The sequence below is a fragment of the Panulirus ornatus genome, chromosome 70, assembly GCF_036320965.1.
Source record: "Panulirus ornatus isolate Po-2019 chromosome 70, ASM3632096v1, whole genome shotgun sequence".
NCBI classification, from domain to species: domain Eukaryota; kingdom Metazoa; phylum Arthropoda; class Malacostraca; order Decapoda; family Palinuridae; genus Panulirus; species Panulirus ornatus.
The window spans coordinates 7,582,527-7,586,372 of NC_092293.1; the positions used below are offsets into that span (position 1 = coordinate 7,582,527).

Below are 3,846 nucleotides of genomic sequence, written 5' to 3' on the forward strand. Positions count from 1 at the left end.
TAGATTTTACCCGCTCACACAAACAACGTACTTACACGGGGCCCCACGAGTGTAAAACTCCCTCCTAATACAGTGCAAATAGATGATTACACACACCTACACACCACCACCACCACTAAAAATACACAGAGAAATAGCCTTTTTGATTGGTTTTGGATCGGCCCTTGAACGGAGTTTGGAGGATTTGGGGGATCAGGTCAATAAAGTTAAGTTCATTACAACCTCATATTCACTAACATGAATCTTCACTACTAGCTTATTTTCACTTAATTATATCTTCAATATACCCTCTTCTTCACTACACCGTTATTTCTACCATACCATCATCATTGTACTCCCTGATGTTCACTAGAAATAGTTCTTATCTTCACTACATAATCATTCTGAATAAACTTTACTCCTTGATAACCCTTATCTCTACTACATTCGTATCTTCACTACATTCGTATCTTCGCCACAACCTATCTTGACAGTATCCTTATCATCACTATACTCTTCCTCACTACACTCTCATCTTAACATCATCCTTCTGTTTATCGAACTTAGTTCAAAGTCTGACTTGAACGTAGCTTTGGAAAGTTTGTGTTCCTCATTGTGTTACCTCCTTATTATCATTGTAAAGGCAATTGTCACCACTCCCTAACTAAACCCTCATCGTCACTACACTCTCATCATTATCATTACTTCTTGATGTTCAATACAAAATCTCAACATATACATTCATCTTCACCACAGAATAATTTTCATTGCCCCTTAATCTTCATTACTCCTTGTTTCAACTACATCCGTATCTTCCATTCATTCTTATATCTTATATTAATTACATCTTTACAATATCTTTATATCTTCTCTGTTCCGTCTTTTGGAAAATTGAAAGTGAGAGTAGAGGATTTCCGGCCTTCTGCTGCCTCCTCTTTAAGTCGCCTTGTACGACACGCAGGGAATACGAGGCAAGTATACTTTCTTCCCTATCCCCAGGGATAACAGCATCTGGTGTTCCCAGACGGTCACCCATCCAAGTACTAACCAGACCCAACGTTGCTTAACTTGACTGATCGGACGATATATGCATATATGTACATATATATATATATATATATATATATATATATATATATATATATATATATATATATATATATATATATATATATATATATATATATATATATATACAAGACTGAAAGCAATGAATTTTCCAAATAAAAAATGGAGGCGCCGGGGTTTGAACCCGGGTCCTCTCGCATGCCAAGCGAGCGCTCTACCACTGAGCTACGCCCCCAAGAACATATTTTGGGACTTAGTATTATAAAAAGCACTGAGATTACCACGGCAAAATACTGTTTGACCGACCGTTGCCGACTAGCCGGCAAAATAACCACAGGGTAAATCTCCATGTTGCTGTCGTGTTTTCCTCTCAATTTTCCATGAAGAAATGAGTTTTACTTTTTTATTTTCGTTGCAATAGACTGGAACTAAGCAATAGACTGGAACTAAGTAATAGACTGGAACTAAGCTGACCTGGTATGAGGTCAGAGCCCTCATTATCATCCCTGCTAACTACCGGAAGCAGATTAAGTCGTTCCACAACCGATGTCCGGCCCATGTTAACTCTGATGTGCCCAGCAGTTGGAGGAGGATCGCCAGAAGCTTCTGGAAGATTTCAAGGACGTCTTGGTGGACCTGACCCTTTCAGATAAGGTCGAAAACCTCAATTTATTGTGAAGATCTTCACTATAACGTTGGATGAACATGCTGAATGTTGCACACACGTGATGCGGACAAAATGAAAAAAGAAAAAGAAAAAAAATATGTCTGGTGTGGGTCTCGAACCCACGACCTTGAGTGTGTGAGACTCACGCTCTACCACTGAGCTAACCAGACAATAGAAAAATACGTCTGTTTCTTCAATTTGTATTAATGAAAATCTTTGCGAGGCAGCGTTTAGAAAAGAGAGATGTCTTTGACGAAATTTACTTGTTTGGCTCATTCTTTTGTTCCTCATTATCGAAAGTAAACATACTGAAGGATGTATATATGTATATATATAGAGGATGTGTGGTAGAGGATGTGTGGATCAGGTGTTTGCTTTGAAGAATGTATGTGAGAAATACTTAGAAAAGCAAATGGATTTGTATGTAGCATTTATGGATCTGGAGAAGGCATATGATAGAGTTGATAGAGATGCTCTGTGGAAGGTATTAAGAATATATGGTGTGGGAGGCAAGTTGTTAGAAGCAGTGAAAAGTTTTTATCGAGGATGTAAGGCATGTGTACGTGTAGGAAGAGAGGAAAGTGATTGGTTCTCAGTGAATGTAGGTTTGCGGCAGGGGTGTGTGATGTCTCCATGGTTGTTTAATTTGTTTATGGATGGGGTTGTTAGGGAGGTAAATGCAAGAGTCCTGGAAAGAGGGGCAAGTATGAAGTCTGTTGGGGATGAGAGAGCTTGGGAAGTGAGTCAGTTGTTGTTCGCTGATGATACAGCGCTGGTGGCTGATTCATGTGAGAAACTGCAGAAGCTGGTGACTGAGTTTGGTAAAGTGTGTGGAAGAAGAAAGTTAAGAGTAAATGTGAATAAGAGCAAGGTTATTAGGTACAGTAGGGGTGAGGATCAAGTCAATTGGGAGGTGAGTTTGAATGGAGAAAAACTGGAGGAAGTGAAGTGTTTTAGATATCTGGGAGTGGATCTGTCAGCGGATGGAACCATGGAAGCGGAAGTGGATCATAGGGTGGGGGAGGGGGCGAAAATTTTGGGAGCCTTGAAAAATGTGTGGAAGTCGAGAACATTATCTCGGAAAGCAAAAATGGGTATGTTTGAAGGAATAGTGGTTCCAACAATGTTGTATGGTTGCGAGGCGTGGGCTATGGATAGAGATGTGCGCAGGAGGATGGATGTGCTGGAAATGAGATGTTTGAGGACAATGTGTGGTGTGAGGTGGTTTGATCGAGTAAGTAACGTAAGGGTAAGAGAGATGTGTGGAAATAAAAAGAGCGTGGTTGAGAGAGCAGAAGAGGGTGTTTTGAAATGGTTTGGGCACATGGAGAGAATGAGTGAGGAAAGATTGACCAAGAGGATATATGTGTCGGAGGTGGAGGGAACGAGGAGAAGAGGGAGACCAAATTGGAGGTGGAAAGATGGAGTGAAAAAGATTTTGTGTGATCGGGGCCTGAACATGCAGGAGGGTGAAAGGAGGGCAAGGAATAGAGTGAATTGGAGCGATGTGGTATACCGGGGTTGACGTGCTGTCAGTGGATTGAATCAAGGCATGTGAAGCGTCTGGGGTAAACCATGGAAAGCTGTGTAGGTATGTATATTTGCGTGTGTGGACGTATGTACATGTGTATGGGGGGGGGGGGTTGGGCCATTTCTTTCGTCTGTTTCCTTGCGCTACCTCGCAAACGCGGGAGACAGCGACAAAGTATAAAAAAAAAAAAAAAAATATATATATATATATATATATATATATATATATATATATATATATATATATATATATATATATATATATATATATATATATATATATATATATATATATATGATGAATGAATGAAAGTGTAATAAAGTCATGATGAATTAATGAAAGTGTAATAAAGTCATGATGAATGAATGAAAGTGTAATAAAGTCATGATGAATGAATGAAAGTGTAATAAAGTCATAGTTTAAAAGTACAAAATATGAATGGCAGCCAGGGAGGAGTGGCCCAGGTAAATGGAAGGGTTGAAAAGTTCGCGTTATGTGACGAATTTTGATAGATTTTGCAAGTTTCCTTTCCTATGATGGAACGTAAAAGTTTGTGTTTAGTTCTAGAGACAGAGTTCATAGATTTATGTTTTAATGATGA

At 39.2% G+C, this 3,846-nt stretch overlaps 1 non-coding gene across 1 annotated transcript; it reads right to left on the reverse strand.

Annotated features, from left to right (window-relative positions):
• Positions 1–1,210: 1,210 nt before the first annotated feature.
• TRNAA-GGC (transfer RNA alanine (anticodon GGC)) lies at positions 1,211–1,282 on the reverse strand. Its single transcript has one exon. It is a non-coding gene; the product is annotated as a tRNA-Ala (tRNA).
• Between the last annotated feature and the right edge of the window lie 2,564 nt (positions 1,283–3,846).